At 37.6% G+C, this 27,984-nt stretch overlaps 1 long non-coding RNA gene across 1 annotated transcript in view; it reads right to left on the bottom strand.

The window, feature by feature from the left end:
• LOC116750420 overlaps positions 1-24,369 on the bottom strand; it is a 30,450-nt gene extending 6,081 nt beyond the window's left edge. Inside the window, exons 1-2 of the long non-coding RNA XR_004349022.1 lie at positions 24,278-24,369; positions 21,062-21,130 (exon numbers count right to left, since the gene is read on the bottom strand). This is a non-coding gene — a long non-coding RNA (uncharacterized LOC116750420). The remainder of the gene's footprint in view (positions 1-21,061; positions 21,131-24,277) is intronic.
• Between the last annotated feature and the right edge of the window lie 3,615 nt (positions 24,370-27,984).

Raw genomic sequence — 27,984 nt, 5'->3', positions numbered from 1 at the left:
AATAGTTCATGTGCCCACTGGCCAGAGTAGAAAGGCAGGTAATAAATGACTGAGCAAGTAGAGTCCACAAAAAGGTACTGCCTTAATAGTGGGATGAAATCAGCCTTAAACTGCACGGTGCTCTGGCATGCCCTAACAAGGCATAGATGCATGCCTCAAAGGATCACGCTGATTTCAAATAATATTGAGTGTGAACTACAAAAAGTCAAAACTGTACAAAGAAAAATGAAGAAATCTAGCGTCCCAAACCAAATTGTAAACTTCATGATATCCTGCATCCCCCCCACGCCCGCCACCAAATATTATTAGATATGTGAGAAAACAGGAAACTATAACCTATAACCATAAGAAAAAAAATCCAGTAGACACAGACACAAATGACAGACATGACGGGACTAGCCAACAAGAAGAATGTTAAGACAATTATTGTAAATATGCTCCGTATGTTCAAGAAGGTAGAGGAGAAACATGATTATGATAAAGAAATGAAAGATTAAAACAAAATGAAAGGGAACTTATAAAGTTGAAAAATATAACATCTAAAATGGATAGTACACAGGATAGAATTAGATGAAATAGTCACTAACTTTTAAAAAATTAGTTATTTTGAAGACATAGTAATGGAAGCATCCAAAATGAAGTACAGAGAGAAAAAATAATAATTTCAGTGAGTCAGTGACTTGAGTGACAATATCAAACAGTTTAGTAAACATATAGTTGGAGTTCCAAAAGGAGAGAAGGAGAAACAGAAAAAAATGGGGAAATTAACAAAGTTTTACAAATTTGACGAAACATATAAAGCTACACATTCAAGAAGTTCAACAAACTCCTATAAAGGAATCATAAAGAAAATCATCCCAAGTGATATCATAATCAAATTCCTGGAAACCAATGAATAAAAGATAATTTCAAAAGCAGCCAGAAAGGAAGAGACCTGTTAAGTATAGAGGAACAAAGATAAGAATGACAGCATATTTCTTAGCAGAAAATAGTGCAAGCCAGAAAACAATGGCAAAATGTCTTTAAAGAACAGGATCAAAAAATGTTAGCTGAAAATTCTATACTTGGCAAAAAGATCTTTTAGAAATGAAGGCAAAGCCAAAGCTTTTTTAGTTAAGCCAAAATTTAAAAAGTAATTTCCAGCAAGTCTGTACTATAAGACCTCTTAAGGAAAGTTTTTCAGTTAGGAGAAAAATAAGAGATGGAAATCTGAATCTAAAAAAAGGAATGAAGAGGCTTAGAGATTATAAGTAAGTGGATAAATATAAAAGACATTTTTTTCTCATTTTAGTCTCTTTAGAAGAAAATTGTTCAAAACCAAAAAAACCTAATGTATTGTATGGTTCAAAACATACGAAGAAATGAAACGCATGATAAAAATAACATAAAAGATCAGAGGGGAAATGGAAGAAGTCTGTTTCAAGATTCATTCGATGTATAAAGAATGATGTAACAGTACTGGCAGGCAGAATGTGGTATGTTAAAGATGTGTGTTGTAAACCTGAGGGTACCCACAAAAAATAAAACCAATGAATTATACATAAAAAGCTAGTTGTAGAGATCAAATCTAATCATTAAATATATATAATTAATTAAAATAAATCAGAAAATTGAGGAAAAAGGAATGAACAAGAGATAGGACAAATAGAAAATGAATATCAAGGTGACAGATTTAATCACAATCCTATCAATTATCCCATTATTTGCACATGATCCAAACATTCCAATTACAAGGGAAAGATTTTTAGGTAGATTTAAAAAATACTATCCATATATCTAAAGACACAGACGGGCCAAAATTAAAAGGATAAAAAATGTATATCATGAAAACCCTAATAAAAAATTCTGGAGATGTTTTATTAGTATCAAAGTAAATTTAAGAACAAGAAATATGATCAGGGACAAAGAGAGAGATTTTGTAGTAAAAAAAATGATCACTATATCAAGAGGACATAATAACCTTAAATGTAAATGGACTTTATAACAGAGCTTCAAAATGCATGAAACAAAAACTAATAGAAGTAAAAGGAAAAATTTGAAAAATCCAAAGTTATAGTTGCAGCCTTCAACATTCTTCTCGATAATTAATAGAAAGTAGGCAGAAAATGAATATGTATGTATATGACTTTAACTTGCCCTAGTTGAGGTTTATAAAACATACCACCAGAAATAAAAGTAGAATACACACTATTTTTATGTACCCACAAAACATTTACAAAGATGGGCCATATTCTTGGCCATAAAAAAAAACTCATCAAATTTAGAAGGATTGTAATCATGCTAAACATGTTCTTTTGTCATAATGACTAGAAATCAACAGCTAATGGATATGTGGAAAATGTCAAAATATTTGGAAATTGAAAAACACACTTCTAGATAATTCATGGGTCAAAAAAGCAATGAAACGAGTGATTAGAAAATGAGTGATTAGTGATTAGAAAAAATTATGAATTGACAGAGAATGAAAACATAACTCATCAAAATTTACAGTTACTTTGAGGGAAATATACAGAATTGAAAACAAAGAAGTTCTTAAGCCAGTGTTCTTATATCTCACTTTAAAGAAACCAGGAAAAGAAAAGTCATTAAACTCAAAGTAACGACAGGGTAATAATAGAGATTTGGGCAGAAATCAATGAAATAGAAAGCAGAATATAATAGAGAAAATCAATGGAATCTAAACCTGGTCCTGTGACAAACATCAATAAAATGCAAGAAATTCTAGCCAGATTGATCCAAAAATAGGGGGAAAAGAGCTAAATTACCAATATCAGAAATAAAAGAAGGACATCACCACAGATGCTACAGACACTGCAAGACTCATAAGGGAATATCACCAACAAGTCTATAAACCAATAAATATGACAATTTTAACAAAATGGACACATCCTTTAAAAGACACAGACTACTAAAGGTCACCCAAGGAGAAATAAGCTGAATAGCCTCACCAGAGTAAAAACCTTCCGGCAGAGAAACACTCCCAGAGTAGATGGCTTCACTAGCGAATTCTAGCAAACGTTTAAGGAACAAAAGTGAGTCTGCATAAATTCTTCCAGAAAATAGAAGAGGAAGCTATACTTTCCAACTCACTTTATGAAGAAAGCTTTACACTAACATCACAATCAGCCAAACAGTTATAAGAGATGAAAACAATAGATAAATATTCAGATGAGCATACACGCAAAAATCCTTAACAAAACATAAAAAAGTTAGTCAAGGAATATATACATATTTATGTAACTATAAGCTATGACTAAGTGGACTTTACCCCCAAATTGCAAGATTGGTTTAACATTGAAAAATTCTCTTAATAGATGCAGAAAAATTACTGGAAAAAAAATCAGCATCTGTTCATGATAAAAACATTTCAGTAACCTAAGAATAGACTTTATCATCACGATAAAGGACAGCTTTCAACAGCTAACATCAGTATAGTTGTGAGAGACTGCATGTTTTCCTCTTACAACTGAGAACAAGGCAATTGCTCACCCCTCCTATTCAACTTCATATTAGAGGTTCTGTTCAGTGAAATGAGGCAAGAAAAAGAAATAAAAGACATACAAATTGGAGAACTGAAATGAAACTGTACTTATTCACAGACAACATGACCATCTATGTAGCAAATTCTATGGAATCTAAAATAGCAAACTAGAGCTAATAAATAAATTTAGGAAACTCATAGAATCCAAAGTCAATATACAAAAATTAATTGTATTTCTATACACCAGGAAACAAACAAGCAACTGAAATTTTTAAAAATGTCACTCTCAAGAGAATTAAAAATATGAAGTATTCAGCTATAAGTCTAACAAAATTTATGCAAGACTATGTGCTGAAAACAATAAAACATTTCTGAGAGAACTTAAATAAGACTAAAAATAAATGGAGAGATATATCATGTTCCTGGCTCAGAAGACTGTCATTAAGATTTCAATTTTCCCCAAATTGAACCACATTTTCAATATAATCCCAGATAAAATCCCCACAGACTTTTTGCTGACATTTAAAATACTCTTTTGTAGACAAGGAAACTCTTATCTTTATGGAAATTCACAGAACCTAGAATTGCCAGAACAATTTTGATAAAGAAGAAGAAAGTTGGAGGGTTTGTACAACCTGAATTCAAGCCTTATTATAAACTACACTAATGAAAGCAGTGTCGTACTGGTGTAAGATAGATACCTAGTTCAATGGAACAGAATATATATGATATATTTAATTGATTTTTGACAAAACTGCCAAGGTAATCCAACAAGGATAATCTTTTCAACAAATGATACTGGAAACATCAGCTATCTATATCTTAAAAACCTCAAATCTTAACACATACCATGTATTTTATTTCAAATGAATCATGGACCTAAAGGTAGGAGTCAAAACTATTAAAATTCCATAAGAAAACTTAAGAGAAAGTTTAGAGACTCAAATTAGGTAAAGATTTTTAAGTAGGACAAAACAGTACAAACTGCAAAAGAAAAAAAATTTAATTGGACTTTGTTAAAATTAAAAACATTTGTTCTCCGAAAACTCTGTAAACAAAATGAAGTCAAGTCACAGGTTCGGATAAAATATTTGCAAAGCATTTATCTGGACTTGTAATCGAGATATATAAAAAAGTCTTATAACCCAATTAAAAAGGGAAAAAAGATTTGAATACACTTAAAATTAATATAAGCAAACGGTAAGGAGTAAATAAGCACATAAAGAGGTCCTCAACATCATTAGTGTTAGGAGGATGTCCATTAAAACCACAATGAGGTACTAATACAGACCCACTAGGTTAGCTAAAACCAAAAGGAGTAACAGCTAAAATTGAAAGGAATTAGTGTGTTGGTGAGGATGTGGAACAGGTGGAATCTTACACATGCACGATGCAAAATACTACATGCTGTACGATTCCATTTGCATGGAACCCTAAAAAGGCAAAACCATAGGAATAGAGAGCAGATCAGTGGTTGACAGGGTTCAGGGATACGGGGAGGAAAGTGACATTAAAGGGCAAGATGGGACTTGATGGGGTGAAGGAAATATTCTATATCATAACCATGATAGTGGTTAATGGCTGTATTCATTGATCAAAACTCTTCAAGTAATATTCCTAAAATTAGTGAATATTTTGTATGTAAATTGTACTTCAATAAAGCTGATTCTTTTCAAAGCAAACGGATGGAAAAAATATCCCAAGTGAACACTAATCCAAAGATAGTTGAAGTGACAGTATTAATATCAGATTTCCAAACAAGGAATATTATTAGCAATAAAGAGGCACATTTCATAATATTAAAGGATTCATTCATCAAGAGAACATCTTAAGGTTTACTTGACTGCCTACCCAGTTATTTTGAAGGCTGTTAAAATGGATCTTCCTGACACAAGTTTACTTCCCTTCAGAAAGAGAGATTCTAAAATGACTTTTTTGTTGTTGATTTAGTGTGGCTTGGAGTAGGGGAGATTTTCTTTCTTCAAATAGTGTGCCTGAATGTTTTCAGCCAATTTCTCAAGGTCTACAGTAATTACATTGGCTGGCTTTGTTCATCTGCTAGATACATTATTAATTGCCTTTCATTCAGAAGTCTGAAACTTACTGGCTTCACTGACAGATTTCCCATGTTACTCAGTAAAAAAGTAACTCAATCTGTCAGAAAACTTCTTTCACTTTGCCACAGATTGTAATATTTAGAAAGATTAACAAACTTGAATCACCACGACTGGCTCAAATCATGGCCAAAACTAAGCTGAGTTTCCAAAAATGATAGTTCATTTTTGGAAATGTTCTTCCCCCCTTCAAAATTTTTCAACCTGATGATCAGAGAATCCGCAGCAACTCCGCCTGCTTTTCCACCACGCCATCACTCCCCAAAATGAATCCTCATGCTGTTACCACCATCGTGGTATCACTTGTCTCCACTTTCGCTTACGGCGTTCCCTATGTTTCTCCCACTTTCCCTCAGTTCTAGTCTATTTCCTTCCCTGCTGCCCTGTCCATGTTCTTTCCAAGCTTCAACCACAGCATCTGGACCCCCCCCCCCTTCTTGCCCAGGTCATGATAACATGGCACCATGGATTTGTAACTCACCTTTGCTGCATGAGGTTTGTAAAACATACTTTCTTTAAAAAGCTGAGGCTGACTTTCATGAAATGAGTGTAATTCAGATGTCCACTGAGGCCACGCAGTCTCTTGAAGTGGAGGAAATGCAATCTGGCTGTAACCCACATGTGGTGGGAAGTCCAAAGCCTCCCTAAATTTGTTACTTCCCGGAGGGCTCATGCTCTCCTGGTCACTTCTGGCTCCTACCGAACTCTTGTTCTCACCTCCCAGAATTTCTCTCATTTCTCTGCTCCATACTGGCTGAAGTGTGGAATGTTACTAATTTTCTGTGAGCCCCCTCACTCCAATAAAAACACTCACACCTAGCATTTAAATATGTAGCAGATCCTGCAAATGGAAAACTTTCGTATTATCCTCTTACTCCAAATTCCCCTCACATTTTCCTCTTCTCTTCATTTCCCTAGATCCCAACCTTTAAAGGACTCCAGGAGACTCTTCTCCCTTCATTCTTCTAAGCAAACTAGTGCAGCTCATGGGCCCCTAATTAGCTCATGTCCTGTGTATCTAGAGAGGAGGTATCTAATGCGACCTAAAGAGAACTATAAAACTCCCTAAGGCAGAATTCCATGATAGATGCTACTTCCTTGTGTTTTCCTACTTTGGGCACAAGATCCAAGGTTCTAGTAGATGAGCACAGTTAACCTGATCCAGTCATCCTTACATAATAATACCCAGAGGAGGCTTTATACATTAGTCTGAAATTGACTAAAGATTTCAGACTGGCATTTTGTTGACCTTTGTGAATAGAGCTCAGAGCTCATGAACTGAGAATATGAAATGAAAAATACTGGCCCTTGTTGACCTTTGACGATTGTGTAGCTACTTGTAGTCCTTACATTATGAATAATTGGACCCTGCTTTAGAATGAAAACTGGTTACAGAAGGGTGACATTAAAGGTTGTAGTGAGGTTCCTGATATTAGCATCAGTTTCCTCATGTGAAAGATGAAAGGATAATAGCTCTGGTCTAGTTTCCATTTTCTTCTGGGTGATTCAGGTTCTTTTTGTCCTTCTAAGTATGGCTTTCATGGAGAGGTCCTTTTCTTAATTTGGGTTCTTACTTGCTACTAATCAGAGATATTTCCTAGTCTTCTCATTTTAACCTCAGAAGGAGGGGCTGCAGCCATCTGTTTCTCTACTCTTTTTGTGTACCTCTAATCTCTGTTAGATTCATCCTCTTTGTGAGACCAGTGTTCCCTGAGCCCTGCAATGACTCTGTGTGTGTGTGTGTGTGTGTGTGTGTGTGTGTGTGTGTGTGTGTTGGGATGGTGCACTGGCAGAAAGAACCTCTTTCTACTGGGAGTCTGGACTTGAAAATGATGTCCCAATTGTGCATCCCCATGACAGTTCTTTGTATTATATTGTTTTTAAAAAGAGCACCAGAAGGTGATATCTATTCAGCCACTTTATCCTAACCCTAGATAATCAGGTGTTGGAACATGAAGCAGGATAGATGTGGCCGCCACTTAGCATTCCTGGTTTGTGCATGGGCCAACAGGGCCATGAGACTAGAGCATAACATTCATTGTTTATGTGAGGATCTTATTATCATTGTTATCAGTATTAATAGTAGTATCTGTATTAATACTGATTTGGTTTTGACAAATCTGCTATTTACCTTAAAGTAATAAATTTTTAATAGAATAAACGCTTTATATTATTGGAAAAGGCTGCATTTACATAATGCCAAACATAATTTTTCCAAACTGCATAGTTAAGATAATAATTTATTACAATTGATATCATGTAGGTTTTGCTTAAATCTTGCCCCCTCAAAATTATTAGTTACTTTATTGAAAATAAACAGATCAACAGGTTGCTTTACTGGTGTATATTTTCAGCCTGAGAAAATGTTATCTTGAGTCATGACGGCAGAAGGATCCTAGCTCAAGGGTTCTAATGTGTATCCACCCTAAGGATCCAGACACACATGGGCTTTCTGATATGTTTTGTAACATATCAAAACATGGGATATCGAAACATCAGAGGGCTGATGTGAGCGGGACCTCTCTGCACAAGAGCCTCCAGGAGACAGAGTCATCCTTGGGAAAGATTGAGTAAAGGAGTGTGAAATTTGTTCCTAACAACTGATTAGGGAACGCAACCTTCAGTTCAGTGGGTGTGGAGGCTGGGAAGAGGAACCTGGGAAGCCCGTGCCTAGGAAGCAGGGCTACATGGCCCAAGTCCAAAGCCAGCCTCACCAACAAGGGCGGAGAAGTCCCTTCCCAGGGCCTCCACAGGCATCTGCACAGACTATGCACCTTATGGTAGGCTGAATAATGTCCCCGCCGAATATGCCTATATCCAGATGCCCTGTTTTGTGAGTATGTCACCTTACATGGTAAAAGGGACTTTGTGAAAGTCGTTAAACTTGGTGTGATTATCCCGGATTATCTGGTTGAGGCCAATGGAATCACAAAGGTCATTTTAAGAGGGAAGCAGGAAGATCAGAGTCAGAATAAGAAGAAGCAAGGAAGAAAGCAGAGGTCAGAGAGAAGATGCTACGATGCTGGCTTTGAAGATGAAGGAAGCAGCCACGAGTCAATGATGCAGGCAGCTCCTAGAAGCTGGAGAAGACGAGGAGACAGATTCTCCCCTACAGCCTTCAAAAGGAGCATGGGCTCGCTGACACCTTGATTTCAGCCTCGTGAAAATGATTTTGGACTTCTGACCTACAGAACTGTAAGAAAATAAATTAGTATTGTTTGATCCACTAAATTGTGGTACTGTTATACAGCGATACAAACAAATCCACGTGTCATGCCCCCAGGGGCCACCATCCGCATGCATGCTGATCTGAATGCTGCTTCTGGGAACTAGGCAGCATGGTTGTCTCTCTAGCCACATGGCAGGGGAAAGGGCAAGGAAACCGTCGTGCTGAGTGACTCAAGGACTCGAGTTGTACGCTCTTGGGAGTCACATCCTCCTTCCATCTATTATTTTACTCTCCACCCTCATCTCCACCCTCCTGAGGCCCTTGTTCCCACCTGGGCAATCAGGAAAGAGGTGCTGGGTCCTTCCTGGGTACCACCACCCCATCTTCCCAACCTCTATACACACTGACCCAGATGGAGGTAAAGCTGTTGTTTTATTGAAGAGCCAGGAGAGACACTCATTTCCTCTGAGGATGGGAAGTGTCTCACAGTGGGTCTGCAGAAAGTTTCAAGGGAAGCCTCTCTTCCTCTCAATGTCCCTCTATCCCTTTGGTCCTCTTTTCTTTCTATATTTCCACTTCAAACCCATTGTCCCTCTCAATCTGATGACCCAACCCACTTCCTCAAAAACGCCACTAGACCTACCTGCAAAGGAGCCCTGGTCCGCTGCCCCAGCGTGGGATTTGCAAACTCTAACCCTTCAGGTGGTAGCTGAATGCTTTCCTTGGACTGGTTCTTTATCTCTCCAAGAGAATCCAGCACAGGCTCTGGACCCCAAAACAGAAGTGAAAGCAGATGCTCTGTATCCACTTTGGTGTCACAGAATGAGGCCAGTTGGCTCCCAAATGACTTCCCAGCAAACATACCTCGGCCCACATTTGTTTTTTCCCTAAGAAGCCCTCAGTCTGAAATCATGTGGGGCAAGGTCTTTTCCCAGACAGCACTTGGACCCCATTTCTCAGGTAAGTATCACAAAAGTGTGCTGGGCCAAGGAGTCAGGAGCTCTTTGCCATGGCTGCTTTCATTATCAAGAGGCCTGGTTAGCAGAGAATAATCCAGACACAGCTATCCGGGATACGTGGCACCATCTCCATAGGCTGCTTCTGATTCCCAAACTTCTCTCTGGATAGAAGGCAGGGGGTGTCTCAGTAAGTGACCCAGAGAAGAAGCAGCAGAGCATAGTGAATAAGAAATGGTAGGCTTGGACTTCCCTGGTGGCGCAGTGGTTAAGAATCTGCCTGACAGTGCAGGGGACACGGGTTTGAGCCTTGGTCCGGGAGGATCCCACATGCCGCGGAGCAACTAAGCCCGTGAGCCACGACTACTGAGCCCAGGTACCACAACTACTGAAGCCCACGAGCCTAGAGCCCGTGCTCCACAACAAGAGAAGCCACCGCGATGAGAAGCCCATGCACCGCAATGAAGAGTAGCCCCCGCTCGCTGCAACTAGAGAAAGCCCGTGCACAGTAATGAAGACACAATGCAGTCAAAAATCAATAAATACATAAATTAAAAAAAAAAAAAGAATTGGTAGGCTTAACGTGGAGCTAGAAGAATGAGAATATGTGCTTGTATGAAATGCCCCCAGATAGTCACTTTCTGAACTAGTTGGGAAGAATTTAAGGTAGGCTAAATTTCTTGCAATCCTGTGGGCAACGCCTGAGTCAGAAAAATACTTCTCGATGCTGTTATTTCAAAACTGTTTTTCCTCCAGGCTGCTATATTCTCGAGAAACATATGTTAAATATGTTATTTTCACAAAGACCTAGTAAATCTAATTGTTTGCAATTTGCTTCTTTCTTATTTTGCCCCATTTTTATTCATTGTAACAACATATTGTAATAACAATAAAAGCAGTTAAAAATGAGGGAAATTACCCAGAAATCTGCCTACGAAAGCAATTCTTTTATATTTTCTGTGTTTCCTCCCAGAAATTATCTATATGCTGGCAAAACAGTTCTATGCTACTTCACAGAATGGAAGATCTAGGGAAAGATAGAGCTCTGCTTCTACAAAGTTGTGAGACATTGGCCACATCACTGAAAATCTTGGGTATCAGTTTTTCATATTTAAAATGAAAAAACTGGACTACTGGATTTTTTCATGGATCCTTCTAGTTTTAAAATTATTCGTATTTCAATCCTTGCAACAGAATGAGTCTACTTTGAAGCATCATGTTTGGGGAGCTGGACATTTTTAAAAGCTGAGAGGATGGTACTGGCAAGTAAAAATGGCAATTAGCAACACCACAAACAATAGACAGGAACAGAAACTGAAACTTGAGAGTAACCTTTCAATAAACATACTTTAAAATAACTGCTTGTTTTGTTCTAATTCTAGAATTCCCCAAACTTGTTTGCAAGACAAAGTTTTTCTAACTGTATGAACTTTTGTCCTGAAGGCAGGCTAGAGATAAGTATAGCTCCAACAAGAGTGCAGTATAGGGACAATGGCTACTTTGGTCATTAACCACAGAAATATTATATTAACATCATTAAAAATCAACGAACGATGCTCCTCCTTTTACCATTTTGTGGTTGCATGCTATGCAACTTGGAATGGTGCTTGTCTTAGTCAATTTAGGCTGCTTTAACAAAAATATCATGGGTGGCTTAAACAACAAACATTTATTTCTCACAATTCTGGAGGCTGGAAAGTCCAAGATCAAGGTGCTGGCAGATCCAGCATCTGGTAAAAGCCTCTTCCTAGTTTTCAGAAAGCCTTCTCCCAGTGTACCCCCCATGGCAGAGAGCAGAGAGAGGAAGCCAGCTCTCAAGTCTCTTCTTACAAGGGCACTAATCCCATTCATGAGGGTTCCACCCTCACAACATAAGTACCTCCCAAAGGCACCAACTCTCTTAATATCCTCACATTGGGAGTTAGGATTTCAATATATGAATCGGGGCAGTACACAAATATTCAGTAATTAGCAGAGCTGGACCAAAGTAGCTGTTGTCTCTATACTGGCCTGTTGTTGAAGACACACTTATCTTTAGTCTGCTTTTGCTACTACTTTGAACCAAGATATTCTGGCAGTAAGCATGAGATCTTATTTTTAAAAGATGAAAATAACAGTTGGTAGAAATCTTCAAATGCTTTTTCAAGCCACAGAGTATTTCCTCTCCCCAGCAATTTAAGGAGAACGTATGCTTAGATACATGGATCACAGACATATTCTAGGGCACAGCTTCCGTCAGTAAACCTGGTCTTAAATTTCATGTGCTTCATGACTTTCTACACTGGAGCAGAAAGCATGGAAGATACCGAGCCAGGTTATTATTCTGTAATTCTGACCATTTGTGAGTTACATTATACACAGGTATTACATATCAGAACCATGCCTTCGCTTGGCATGGTGCAGTGACAATGCAGATTAAATCTTGGTTACCAAAGAATTGTGCAAAGCAAGGACGCAGCTCATGTGCACATGTTTTAGATAACATGGCACCATGCATAGTGAGAACTGCCTGTACTACAATCCGGACACTTTATTGCATCCTTATGAACTTGTGGTATATACACAAGATTTACCAACATTATTAGTCACGGTTCTGTTCAGAGATCTAAAATCAGCAAACAGGACTAACAACGTGGTGAGGGTCATCTTAGCTTTATTGCCAAGCCGTGCTATCTCTCTTAACATATGAGCTTTGTCAATTTCTTGGATGTTATAGTGCCTGTGATGCTTGTGATGAAACACTTTGGGACTGAGTAAATTTGATGATGATAATAAAACAAGAAGATTGATTATACTCTGGCGACTAAACTAGAATTAAAATGCCAACTTGGAGCACTGTGCTGAGAAGCATTCTGAGGTCCCATGTGGATCTCGTGGGGAAGTGTATGTAACTGAGAAGCTATATAGTCTATCGACAGTGGGAAACATATGTCACATATTTGCCATTCTTGTATAAGGAAGACTATATTACATATTATATTAACGTTAAATCAGCTTCTAACATAAATGCTGTTTATAAAACACAGATAGAGGGACTTTCCTGGTGGTCCAGTGGTTGAGACTCTGCGCTTCCACTGCAGGGGGCGGGGATTTGATCCCTGTTCGGGGAACTAAGATCCCACATGCCACGCGGCACGGCCAAAAAATAAAAAATTTAAAGGAAAACACAGGTAGAGAGTTCTGGTGGGATTCACACTATATTCATGTGTCTTCAGGTATAGCAAACCCTGCTCAGGCTGCAGAGACTGAGAAAAGTATCTTGTATGCATTGATGGAGGATCACAAATAAACTCTAATTGCGTTCAGCCCAGGAACTCTTAAAGTAGTTGTAATATGGCAATGACCTTTCGAAATAGGTTCTATGATCTTTTTCTCATAAGACTCTTTGCCAAGACCAGAGTGTACTTTTCTCAGATGCATCAGAAGCTGACATCAGTCACCTTGGCTGATATCTGATTTCAGCTGCAGATGCAATGGATAGTTTAAATTTAGGATCACCTCATGCTGACAGTTCTTTACCTCAAGCATGTTCAGGGCGTCTTTTCTCCTCCGGGAGCCTGGTCATCTTTTCTTTGGGGCATCATTTCTTCTCTGACTCTGCAAGGACCTGCTCAGCCAGCTGGCACACACACGTGAAAAGCAGAGGTAAAGTCCCCGAGGGAAATTCCTCAACCAACAGGGGACAGGAGCCAGCTGGTAAATGGGTATGATGAGCAAACAGTTATTTGAGTTACTGCCTGGGCATTTTACAGTATGACAACCCTGCTCACACCCAGAGTCTGGACATTTAGATAAGGACCTGAGCAGGATCCCTGCCCCAAGTTCCTGCTTTGCTTTTCCTGAGACACCTTTTCCAGCCCATGAACATTGAGTGAGTGACCTCTGTCCCAGCCACCTTATAAGTAGCAGGCACTTGCTTGCTACCCTGCTCTCTATCTCCTGCTCCCTCCTGACCTAGAATAGAGGACTGCCCTTCCCCAAGCTCATTGCCCCATTCCTGGGACCTGTAAGCAATAAATCCTGTGACTTGACTTCTTTTGTGTGAATGTACTAAAACTCTGCCTTTAATCAAAATGACTCTGGGGTTTTCCCTTCCTCAAAGTGGGAGTACAGATGCTGAGGGACCTACTTGCTGACCCCGTGTGTGGGTGGCTTGAGCCTCCTCATTCATCAGGTCAACATCTGCATATGCTTAATTTAATACACCAGCAATGGACCCCCAACACAATGGACATGCTGCCCCTCCTTCAGATGGGCAATTCCAAGATGTATTTTATACGTATATCTTGAATTACCAGTGGAATTGAACCTCCACTGCCTGTAGTGATAACCTTGATAATGTACCATTTTGTCAAGTTTTTCTCCTTCTCTGTGTCATTCTCTTCCCCTGCTCTCTCATGATTCCTAGGATTTCCTTCCAAATAAACTATCGCATATAAGTCCTTGTATCAGGCTCTGCTGTACGGGAACTAATGATAAGACAATACTCTTTGAAATTGCAAGGACCATACAGTTAATGATGCTGAAAGTTGCATGATAAATGGATAGTCCTAGGCCTTAGTTTATGAAGAATATTCTAGATTCCATCAATGGAAATAGTGTACGATCCTATTAAGAAGGGAGAGAGCCATAGCTTGGGTCAAAATGGCACACCAACTGCCTGTCCATGCCTACTTGCCATTCCCACCCCAAATTAGCAATGACACAAAAGAGCTTATTTATAACAGTGCTAGAAAACAAGGAAATGTCATCAAAGGATCAAAATTTTGGAGGAATCCTTGATTAACAGAAGGCAGACAAGTTTGATGGCACAACGGCCAATGGCACATGCAGACAGGACTTCTGCAGAAGGTAGAGCCACTTTCACAGAAGCTCTAGCCCAGAGGTAATGGGTACAGGGAGTAGGAAGAGGACCTGTAGCAACTGCTTGGGTGATTGCTTTGGTAAACCACAGGAAGAGCTAAGAATGTTCGTGCTTCTCCACCAATTGCTAACTTATATCTAGTGACACATAGACACAGCAGGGCTCTTTATTTCCAACCTAGAACAGTGAGTGTGGGCACTAGATCTAGAGAAGCAGAGAAGTGCCCAATATGTCTGAGGATACCTGTGAGTAGAGGGGGGGCCAGCACCAGACAATAAGGTACTGGCATTCCCTAGAAGAATAAGATTCTGCTCCTTCCATAACAAATGCTAGCAGCAGTTCCCAAGCAAATTCACAGTTAGGGGCACAGAGAATCTCAACTATAAAGCACATAACCAAGAATTACCAAATATTTCAGTATATCAATATGATCAGTCGTCAAATTCAGCAAAGAAAAGAACTAACACCCAAGGAAGCAGAGTTATTAGCAAATAGAAGAGGACCTGAAAGAAATATAATCATATGATAATTTAGCATCTGATAAAAGTGCTAGGCAATTTGTGACAAATAGATGGAATACTCAATAAAGAGGAAAACATTATTTGACTTGCTTCTTCATTATTTACAACAGAAATAAATTTCATGTGAAATAATAGTAATAGGAGAAAACATGGCTGAATGTTTTTGCAGTTTTGGCATGAGAAAGACCTTTCTAAGAATGACAAAGATCTTACAAGCAATGAAGAAAAGTATTAAATAACTGTATTGCAATAAAACTAAAAACAAAGTGAAAAAGTGGAAAAATTTGCAACCTACCTGGCAGAAAAAGAGTTAATCACTTTACACTATGAAGAGCTCTTACAAATCAATGAGAAATTACCAATAATCCAACAGACAAATAAGCAAAGGCTATGTCATTAATTAATTTAATTAATAGAAAAAAATCCAAATGACTTACAAATGTATGAAAAGATCATCCATAAAATTTAAAGCTCTCACTCATAATTACAGAAAAGCAAAATAAACAATGACACCATCTCTAACAATCAAATTTATAAAGATCAGAAAGTTTATAATACACAGTTTTGTTAAGGTTACAAGGAAATAGGCAAATTCTTAGTACAAGCTTTTGGAGGGCAATTTGGTAATCTTTGTCAATGTTTTAAATGTGTATACATTTAGACTTGGCAATTATACTTCTAGAAATTCATCCTACAACTTATATTCACATGATGAGTGTAAAAACAGATGTGTAGAAATGTTTACTACAGCATTGTTTGTAATGGCAAAAACCAGTCTAAATATTTATCAATAGGATAGTAAATGAATGATTCATGCTGATCTATATGGTGAATTATGAGAAAGTGTAGTTTAAAAAGATAATTCTGTATATATGAATATGAAGTTAACCCCCAAATTTTATGTGAAATAATGAAAAGAAATAACAAAAATAGGCATAATTCAGAAGTACATATAGTATGTCAACTTTTTTGTTTACAAATTTTTACATACCCACATAAAAATATATGCTTTTATATGCATAGAAAATTTCTGGAATTATATACCCACAAAAAAGAAACTGTTGACCACAGCCCTCTGCTGGTCCTAGATAAGAGGAAGAGAATTTTTTTTTTTTGCTCTTACCATGAGCATAAATCAGTTTTTCAATAAAAATTTTAAAAAATAAGGTGTCATTATTAATCTGAGAAAGATAGGACAGGATAAATCAGGAGCAGGTTGCTATGTAAATAATCTGTTAGAGATCTTGGAGATGAAAAATTATGGTCATTGAAATAAAAAAATAACTAAGAAGATGGAGCCGACTAAAAATACAGATTAGTTAATAAAGACTGAATTCAGAAGCTAAAACCTCACGTTGTGAGTGTTCACAGAATATAGTGTTAAATAGCACAGAAATAGAAGAAATAAAGGAAAAAATTAAGAAATCTAGAAAATAGATCCAGAAATTCCATTATCTGTCTAATAGGAACTCTGGTTAAAAAAGAAAATAAAGAATAAATGCAAATGGAGAGGAATAATTACTCAAATTAATAGAAGAATATTTTCCATGAGTTTTCAGATGGAAAGAACCATTTGACTGTCTAAGAGTTTGAATGAAATAACATCCACACCTAAACACACTATAGTAATTTGAAAGCCCAAAATAATGGGGGGGGGGGGAAATAAGAGCTTCCAAAAAGGGGGGAAATGTTTAACCTCTGAAGGAGCTGTAATTAAGTCACAGAAAGATTTAGGAATACCCACAAAACTTCAGCATGACACTACAGGTGTTCACTCAATAAAGATGTGTCAAAAACATAACATAAATGCTCAAAACAACAACAAATACCTTCAAACTACCCTAGATTTTCCATATGCTGCTGTTTTCCCCAAAAAGATGATCATTCCTGAGCCTCTTCAGACCTGCTAGAAAGCCAGACTGTGGCACTGGACTTGTCTACCTGGTGGTACTATTTGGACTGTCAAATAGTATTGACTTCCAAGCCTATAGGGGAACGCTCCTGTAAAAACATTTCTTGTTTCTTAATCACTGACTCTTCATGACGTTAGAGTAACATTTAGCCGTACAATATCAAATAGCTATGAGAATGGTAGAATGCCATAGAGCTGTATCAATATATTACCAGCTTTGAGTGATCCCATCAATGAACCGACCTCACACAAAGTGCGAAGATAACCATAGGAATAAAAATCTTTCAAATTTTCCTCTACATCTGGATTTTTTAGTACTGATCATAATATTCTTTGGAAACCATTTTATTAGAGTAGAAACACACCTTAATTATGTCACTATGTAGGCCATGCTACTTCCTTTTTCTCATTTCTTAGGTTTGCATGTTTTTTTCCCAAAGAGCGGGAAAACAATAGTAAACGTTAACACAATCCACGTGTGTCTTGGGAACATATGAAAAGTTTTGGTCAAGACACTGTATCGAATGTACATGTACATTATGGGGGCTGGGGGGCGGATTTCTTGACTGTGAACGGCTACTGTTATGTACTGGTCTCAGCCTTTCAATAACTAATTTTGTGGCTGGACCAGTCCCTTGAGATTCTTATGACTGCAAGATGCCCTTAACAATAACCACTAAGAAACTTTGACAAAAAGGTTTACTACCCACAGGTTCTGGAAATTACTTGGCATGTCTGGGGCCACGCATTGAATTCACGGGTGGGTAGGGTAAAGAGAGGGAGAGAGAGGGACAGAGAGTGAGTGGGGCCCTGGGGTCTGCTTTTATTGGGGTCCAGGGTCCAGGGTGAAGGCCTAGGGTTTCTAGGGCTCATTCTTTATTGGTGATTTTAAAATATAAGAGTGGGAATTTAAAGCACAGGAAGAGAAGAAAGCAAATGGCCCAAACAGTCAGTTTTCAAAATCAACCGAGATCTCTCAAACAAAGAATGGGGTGAGGGGGCAGCCAGGCTCTTTACCTAGTAAAGTAGCTGGCAATGTGTTTATTTGAGATAGCCACATTTGAAGTGGATGCCTAAGTAGTCAAAGCTTAAGTAAGGCACTTGCATTACAAAAAGAAAAGCCAACTGTCAGGGCTTGCACTATAGCTACTCACAATAGCTCAAACAACCACAGCTCCATCTCAAGTCTTGATGACCACGTCTCTCTGCTAATTCTGTATAACTCAGGGCTTGTGTCACCCTATCTGTTCTGAATATGTTCACCAACTCCATGAGCTAGGTCTGAGGAATTTTCTGACAAGGACCTTAGGTGATATATCACTCACTATCTTATTTCATTACCCTTAAGTCAAGTTAGGTGCCCTACAGCTGGTGATGAGCAAATCAAATTTCTTTCCTTTGCTCAATATAACTCTTTGTATAATAGCAGAAGTCAGTTGTGCTGAAACAGTGTCTCAGGATGTGTCTTGACTGTCTTCACGTATACTTTTGGTATAAATGTTGTGTATATTTTGTCCACTGAATCTCATTTTAAACAGTTTTATCGAGATGTAATTCACATACCATACATTCACTCATCTGAAGTGTACAATTGAATGGTTTTTAGTATATTCACAGATATGTGCAAGAATCACCAGAGTCACTTTTAAAACATTTTTATTACCTGAAAAAGACACCTTTTATCTGTCACTCCCCTATCACCCCATCACTTCTCCCAGCCCTGGGAAACTACTTTCTCTATACTGTTGTCCCTCAGTATCCACAAGGAATTGGTTCCAGGACCCCCGCAGAAACCAAAATCCATAGACACTCAAGTCTCATATTAAAATGGCATACCAGGGCTTCCCTGGTGGCGCAGTGGTTGAGAGTCCGCCTGCCGATGCAGGGGACACAGGTTCGTGCCCCGGTCCGGGAAGATCCCACATACCGCGGAGCAACTGGGCCCGTGAGCCACAACTACTTAGCCTGCGCGTCTGGAGCGTGTGCTCCGCAACGGGAGAGGCCACAACAGTGAGAGGCCTGCGTACCACAAAAAAAAAAAAAAAGGCATACCATTTGCATATAACCTATGCACATCCTCCCATATGTTTAAATCATCTCTAGATTACTTAAAATACCTAATACAATGAAAATGCTACGTAAATAGTTGCCAACTCATGGCAAATTCAAGTTTTGCTTTTTGGAGCTTCCCAAAAATATTTTTGTTTGTTTGAATATTTTCAATCCAAGATTGATTGAATCCACAGATGTGGAACCCATGGTATGGAGGTCCAACTGTGTACAGATTTCCCTGTCCTGGACATTTTGTATGAATGAAGTCATATGTGGTCTTTTGTGACTGGCTTCTTTCACTTAGCTTAATCTGTTCAAGTTTCTTCCATGTTATAACATGTATCACTACTTCATTCCTTATTATGGCTCAATAATATTCCAGTGTATGGATATACCATATTTTATCTATGTCTGTTGAGATTTAGATTGTTTCCACCTTTTGGCTATTATGAATAATGCTGCTCTAAGTATTTTTGTACAAAATTTTGTGTGGGCATACATTATCATTTCTCTTGGATATATACCTAAGGAGGGGAATTGGTGGGTCATCTAGTTTAAACTTTTGAGCAACTGCCAGACTTTTTCCCAAGGTGATGGCACCATTTTATGCTCCTGCCAACAATGTATGGGGGTTCTGATTTTTCCACATCATCGCCAATACTTGTTCTTGTCTGCCTTTTTTATCTTGCCACTCTAGAAGGTATGAAGTTGCATCTCATGTGTGATTTTGATTTGCATATTCCTCGTGACTAATGATGTCAAGCATCTTATGTGGTTATTGGTCATGTGTGTATTTTCCTTGGAGAAATGCCTATTTAGATCTTTTGCCTATTTTTAAATTGGGAGGTCTTTTCATTATTAAGTTTTAAGTGTTCTTTACATATTCTGTATACAAGTCCTTTATCAAAGATATGATTTGTAAATAATTTCTTTCATTCTGTGGATTGTTGTTTCACTTTCTGATGATGTCTTCTGAAACACAAAGGCTTTTAATTTTGATGAAGTCCAATTTATCTCTTTTTTCTTTTGTTGCTTGTGCTTTTGGTATCATATCCAGGAATCCTCCAAGAATCCAAGAATGGTCAAATCCAACATCATGAAGATTTATCCATTTCTTCTCAAAGATTTATAGTTTTAGTTCTTACAGTTAAATCTTTGATACATTTTGAGTTTTTAATATGGTGTGAGGTAGGGGCACAACTTTACTCTTCTGCATATGACTATTCAGTTGATCCAGTGCCATTTGTTGAAAAGCTGACTCTTTCCCAATTGGACGGTCTTGGCATTCTTGTTGAAAATCGGTTCACCATAGATATGTGGGCTTGTTTCTGAAATCTCAGTTCCATTAATCTACATGTATATCCTGATGTGAGTACCACACCATCTTCATTACCATTGCTTTAGTATAAGTTTTGAAATTGGGAAGTGTGGGTCCTCCTACTTCGTTCTTCTTTTTAAAGCTTGTTTTGTGTACCTCATTTTGACCCAATGGTTGGTCTGCTTAAAACCAAAGCACTGGAAAGAGGTAGATTTTTGTAACTCTGTGATGAGAATTTCTGTGATACAAACCCTTACATGCAGATGTGCCAGGGCAACGCCGTGTGTGTGTGTGTGTGTGTGTGTGTGTATCTTGATATAAGCATGGAGTGACATCTCACCCCTTTTGCTATATTATTGGTTGGAAGCAAGTAACAGGTCCCTCCCACATCCAAGGGGAGCCTGTCTTCCAGAGCTTGAACATGAAACTGCCCTGGGGTCTGTCTGAGAAAACATCAGTGCATTTTTTCACATCTATTTAAATGTAAATAGCAGCAGATTGCCCTTTGCCAAATTATCTCTAAATTAAAAACTTTGAGGATTCCAGTAAATATCTGGTAACACAAATTAAAATCAGGTGGGTAGTAAGTGTAGCCCAAACATTTCATTCTGACAAAGTACTTGCAAGCATAAACATAAATACGTGTGCACAGAGATACACACACAAATACGTACCAAATTCCACCACGAGTACTATGAATCATCATGACCCAAAGAGCTTAGCAAACAGAATTCTTCTTTATGCTGAAAAAGTATATCGAAGGCCAACAATTATCCGCATAATTTATTCCAACATTTTCTCAAATCCTCCATCAATTTTTCCAATTAAAATTCTTTTTGCCAAAATATCTAGATATCTGGGTCAACCATACCATTTCACCTTGTCTTATAAAACTACCTTTATTTGCCATTGTTGATGTCACACTTGAGTCCCATATATGGGCGGCCCAAGTACGTAATAGGGAAGTTTTACCTTACATTAATAATGTAACAGAAAATAGTTGTCATGGTAAGTATTGCAGCTCTAAATGTTTTGCACCCCCTTTTCTGTTGGTTGGAGTGTTTTACACTTCTTCCCTTTACTAAAATAGCAGAAACATCTGCATCTCCTTCCTCAATCAGAGCAATACTTTATGAGTCCCAGATTTACAAACAGTATCAGTTACATGCAGTAAACCTTATTCTTGGTCTTATTAATTACTTTCCATCAACTTATCCCTCAGGCACTTTGGTTACAAAAGCATGCTGACAATCAACAGTAACAGGTTTTAAGTTAGTTATTTGACAAGTAGGCCCCTTTGCAAAGAGTTTCTTGTTAATTATTTAAAGAATCAGTGCCATGGGGAGACTTTGCTTGTTCTCTTGTAAGTCATATTCATTCATCTATAGCAGTTTTTCTCCTTTCCTCTCTCTAATTCTCTACAGAATATTTAGAAGTCTGAGATATAGACGTTCTAAGGTAAGTTAAGTTGTTTTAATCTGTTATATAGCAAATTCACCCTAAGTCTTAAACCAGACTCTGATCTTAAAGACTCATGTCATTCCAGGTACGATTCTCTGACATTAGGTAAAAAAAGAAATGTAAACAATAAGCGTATCACATACAATATATTTTAACAGACCTCTTCGATTGTATTCTGCTTGCATCTCAGTTTCTGGGAAAGATGATGATTGATGAATCATTAAATGCATATGATCTGAAGTTCACGTGGGAAAAGGGTAAATTGGGAAAATTTTTATTCAGAGGTTGTGGGCAAATGATGTGTGAAATTGTTGACAAATTGCCTTCATTAAGCTTTTGAAGTGGACATTTTTTTTTCATAAATTTGGCTTCCTTTCAAATATGACTATGCAGAGGTTCAAGACATTCACTGTCAAGTTACAATCTGCAACAATATTTGTCCTTGAAAACCTTTATTCTTGAGCAAAGCGGCAGAAAGTTTAAAGTAGGGTTCTCCTTGACAGTGCTTACGTGGATAATACTCAATTTCTGAGCAAAACATGGATTTCAGTGTTCTCCTATTATCCCGCAGATGAACAAAGGGAATAGGAGTGAAGTAGAAAGACCTTTTTTTTTGGTCAACTATTGACCTCTCAATGACAGAGCCTTTTGACTAGGGGTCCCCTACTGACCCTTGAAATTATAGTAATTCCATTATAGTTGTCTCTTTTCAGCTCAGTGCCATGCAGTATAGAAGATAAGACTGTGGTCTTATAGTCTAACTGTTGGGGGTTTAAATCCCAGTTCTGCTACTTTCTAGGGGTGGGACTCCAAGCAAACAGCTAGTTTCTGTGCCTCAATATCCTCATCTGTAATTGAAAATAATAATATCTACTTAATAGGACTGGGCTAAAAATGAAAATTCAATGTGAGAACATACATAAAGAACTTGTCCTTTACCTGACACACAATAGACTACTGAGAAATGATAACATGTATCATTACACATTTGGAGAATCAGCACAAATTTCAGTCTGAACTTTGGATTTGAAGAACAAACATTTATCCAGGTTTCTGTAAATGTCTGTATTTATCTATAAGTCCATTATGTGGGGAATGCGTTTTTGGTTCCTATATGGTCTACCCAATATTTAGGCCTTCTTTCCTCTGGGGATCTTTTCAGCAGAGGATGGATAATTTTGATAACATAGTTTTTTCATTCAGTGATTCCTGCTTCTTAAAAGGCTTTCCTGCAAATCATGTCTTTTCTTCCTCACACAATTCTGCAGTGTGTGAATAGCCAGACAGGTAATCAGTGCTCTGAGATAGGCATTGGACAAATGAATTCATTACAGACCTTTGTTTTTCCGGATGAAGTAATCAAATCACTGAGAGGCAAAGTAACTTGGCCAATGGTACACCCAGCCAAATCAGAGCAAAGACTAAGATCCAGAAATCCTGCCACCCAGTCTCCAACCGTCTAAAAGTCTTCAAACATCAATAAATATAAACTGGTGTAGGTCTTATACAAGTGGGTTTATCTGATAGAGCCTGTCCTTCCTAATAGTTTATAATCTGAAAAACATAGAACTTTGACTCAGCTCTTTAAGGAATCTGGTATCATTTTCCAAATTTGGCTGCATTTTCCAGTCTTCAGTTTTGCCAATGAATATACTGTAATGTGAGATGTGGGCTAGATGTAGTCTGAATCAGCAAGTGGAATATCAATTTGGTTTTAATCCACGGTAAGGAAGAGTTGTTTGGTAAACTCCTGTCCATTTCTCATTGTGTTAATCTACGCTCAGCTCATTTCTCCTTTTGTGTGGTATTCAGCAAGGATCTTATTTTGGAGCTGATGTTTCAAGATTGAATTCAGAGTTTGAACTCTACTGTTTGGCTTTTGGTGTGTTCTTCAGTGATAAAACTTGCTGTATTTCAGTTGGAGGAGAGCAGTCGTGATTGGGATGTTAGTAACATCCAGCTTCAAGAAAGTCACTATTTGACCAACATGGCTATGGTGATCCCATCAACTCTTCTAAATTCAGAGTATTGGTTCAGAAGAAAGATGGAACTGTGGTGATTTATGAGGGGCCACTAATCTCTAAGCAGTCTAGATGAGAAGAAGATCTACTCCAGTGATGGCTAGAGTTAGAAGCAGAGTCTCTCAAAATGCCTAACTCTCGATTCATATTCTAGGGAAGCTGAAGAGTATAAAGTCATTTCTATGGACCTGCATGTCCTCTACTCTCTCATGATCCTCTTGGGAGACTTGCAGCTGGAGTGACTCACAATGTAACGGTTAGGTTGGAGGAATTGGAAATTGTCACACTCACACAAATAACTATACCAGAACCAGCTGCTTAAAATTGCAAAAAGTATTGAAAAGCACACTATTCCCTGCATCGAGTATTGGGTGTTACTGTCCCAGCCCCATTAACTGCTTTGCTTACTTTGCAGAAGGCACTCTGTAGCTCTGGACCTCAGTTTCTTAGCATTTACATTCTGTGATCATTGCTCCCTCCTCTTCTTCCACAAATCATCCTATAAGTGAAGGAAAAGAGTAAGAGCTATTTTCAGAATTTATTTCAATATTAAAGGAATGACTAGTGTCATTAAAACATATGACAGAAATATAATTAATACAAGCTAGAAATGTGAGCTTTCTTTGGGTGCACCAAATCAGACAAGATTAGCATTTGATGAGCTTTTCTCTTTGGTTACATGATGTATATGATAGGATGAACCTATATAAAATTTGAAAATATTTTTAAATGGATTCTACAAAACCAAAATGTTTTTTCTATTTGGGGCTTGATTTAAAATATTTAAAATATCTAAAATCAGTTTCAGTCCTATACAACTTTAACACAGATCAAGTGTTTTAAAATATTTATGATAAAGAAAATGTTTCCATCTGGGCAGGGAATTTATTACTGGAATATCATACCAATTTGAATTGAAGCCACTGTGAGATTAATTTCTTCTCTGCTGCTGGAATATAAATGTGTTCTGACAGCTGCTTTCTGTAACTGAAGTGTACTTATTTGCATTCAGCATCTTCTACTTAATGAAATCATAAATATCGGAGGAATTTTGAATGGTTTAAGCAACAAACAAAGATTGATTATCAACGCAAATGCCAACTAGGGGTTTACTATAAGTAACAAAGTATTGGCCAGAGGCTGTTTTGAAATCAACACCGGTTATTTAGAGCTTTCACAGAGACAATCATGAATTTCAGAAGAACTTGCTGATGTTAAAAAAAAAAAGAAAAGAATTACTCAAAGGGAAAAGATGGCCTTGATCAAACACATGTTTTTCAGATTTATTAATGATTAACACACCAGACACTCTCTTTTGGATTATATTGCCCTTTCACTATGGCTAAGAGCTGAAGAGATGGACATTATTACAGAAATAACATGTCGTGAAAGATATGACACTATGTAGGCATTTATGTAATATAATTGGAGTCTGAGTAGGTACAGTTAGAGGCTATAATTTAGGCATTGATGATGATAAAAGGGAAGGATTTCAAAGTAAGAAGCCGAATTTGTCGTGCTTTGTTCGGGGATAGTTCCATCTAATTGAGAGGCTATCGACTCAAGCAGAAGATCTGAAAGTCAGTATAGCTTTAATATAAGTAAAAGGACCAACTGCCCTCTAGAAGCAAATATAGGTGAACAAGCACCATTAAAATTGAGACGAATTGAGAATCAAAATGGTTTATAAAAAAAATGATGCCAGATAAAATTCTCACTCTAAGTCTCAAATATCATATTTTCTTATTTCCCCCTTTTAAGAAGAACTTTACAACTAGCTGAATATGCTTTTGCCTAGAGAGCCTTCTATTCTAAGTACATCAGCTGCTGCCAGAAGGCATCTAAGGCAGCGCTGGAGAGAGAATACAGTCATGAAATCCAAGGTCTAGGTGCCTATATCTCTCTGCTAATAGTGACTCTTGAGCCAAAAGGAACATCCTGGAAAGAAAAGAAAGGAGGAAGTACGGAAGAAGGGAAGGAACTGAAGGGGATTCTTTCTCTATGTGTATTCAAGCTGAAAAAGAGTTACACTCAACTAACTGTAAAAGTCTAGATTCCCTAAAAACGACCAAGCCGTTCTCAGATAAAAGATAATTATCCACTCTACATATAGTGCTACCCTCTATAGCAAAATCTCTAATTCTACACTTCAGTAAGGACAGAGCGATTTTATAAACAATGAAAGAAAATTCCATGAGTGGCAAAGTCGAGTGAGAATTAGACAAAGGGGAAAGAGAACAATATTAGCAGGTTCTGTTGCTTGAAATCTAGAATGCTCTAGAATCCTACTGAACTCTTACATTCCAGGGACCGTCATTGGGTATGGTCAGTATTTTCCATGCAAACGGTGTTTTTGAGTCATTTTTGGAAGAAAAAAGAAGGAAGCTATTTTGAAGTATTCAATCACTTAGTTTTTGTATTTCTGTCAGAACATGGTTCTAAGTATGAGATTATGTGCGGGCTATATCACTCAGAGGTTTTCCTTTATAACAGAAAATCAGATGTTCTTAGGCTTTCTGCTGAGAGACTGGAAAGGGAAAAGTAATATTTAATGCTCGTTAATAGATATTTCCTTCTCCTCCCCCTTTCCTTCTCCCTCATTTGAACTCCTAAGACCTAATTTTAGGTGGATCAAAAGTGGTCTCTTGTAACGTGCCACTCATCCAACCAAGAGTTACAGCATGATTGAGATTAATGTTCTAAAAGGGCTGCTGCCTACCTGTCATGTCTGCTCTGGGCACCAGAGCGTTCGGTTCGAGGTTCGAGGTTCACCTGAATCCCCTATGTGCCTTTACAGTGGCAGAAGAAATGTTTTTTGTTTTGTTTTTTTAACTTCAGCCTGCATAAAGACAAGGAAAAGTATGAGAATGCCCAGACACCTACAATAGAATAAGAAATATGTATACTTTACTAACTAGTTAATGTAAATAAAATATGAAACACACTCATATAAACTTAACCAACCACAAATGCCATGTGAAGCTATAAGTTTTACAGTAAAAACTGGGTACTGTAGCCATGTCATCACCACTCTATGAATCTATCCTTGTTAATTAACAGTCTTATTTCTCTAAACTTGGATCTGCTATACCCACTGTTTTTTTTTTTAAGGAATATTTTGATCTTTTTCAACAACATGGACCTCTTTGGAAATGACATTTTCAATGGCTGCATCGTGTCTATCACATAGAAGGACTATATTATGATTTACGTACCCTTACTCCCCTTATCCCTTTAACAATTAATGGTAGATTTTCTTCTATGTACCAAGTATAGTTCTTGGTTCTTGGTCTCCAGGAGCTCAAAACTGATTGGAAGACAGAGAAATATAAAGAAAAGAGGAGCACAGACTGGTTGGTGGGTGAGAGGAGGACACAATGGTGACATTCTGGACTCAACGACCCATCTCCTTTTTTCATGACTCAATGGAATGGATTAAATGGAGAGAAACCTCTGGTTTCAGCAACTATTGGGGAGATAATAGGACCAAGCTCATATTTTCCTTTTCAGCTGATAAAATCACATCATAGAGCCAATGCCCATTCCGACTACACGCTGTCTCTCAAGAAGTTTGAACTTCAGATTTTGATAATTCTGGGAGGGAATTTCACCTTTTGTGTACATTTTAACCATTTTATGAGGCTTAACATTAATAATCTTAGTTCCCTACTTAGAATATTATTTTTTAAAAATAAAAACACACAAATGTAAAATACCTGTCAAGCCAAAGATAATTTTATATTAGGGACTATTATTGACTTTTTAAATTAGCTATTTGTATTTAAATTTCCTGTTCAGAATAAAACTTACATTACAAAATGAAAGTAGACCAATCTGTTTCCTCAAGATTTATTTATTTGTATTTATTGAGATATTACATATTTTTTCCTTCAAAACGCATTAGTCAGTACAGTGATTTTCAAAATTGTTTATAGCCAAGGGTCCTTTAAATTTCTCTAATGGTAATGTCCTGTGAATTAATTAGTAGAACAGCTGTATGAGCTGGTCCAAATTCTTCTCAAGACCTGCAAGATTTGGGGGGAAAGTATTAAGGAAACAAAGAGAATTAAGGCATAAGAAGTGCTGCTGGTCTTTGATCAAGAAAACCAAACATT

This window comes from Phocoena sinus, chromosome 3 (genome assembly GCF_008692025.1).
Source record: "Phocoena sinus isolate mPhoSin1 chromosome 3, mPhoSin1.pri, whole genome shotgun sequence".
NCBI lineage: Eukaryota > Metazoa > Chordata > Mammalia > Artiodactyla > Phocoenidae > Phocoena > Phocoena sinus.
Note: the sequence above shows the minus strand (reverse complement) of the source record. Positions and strands in the feature narration are given on the sequence as shown.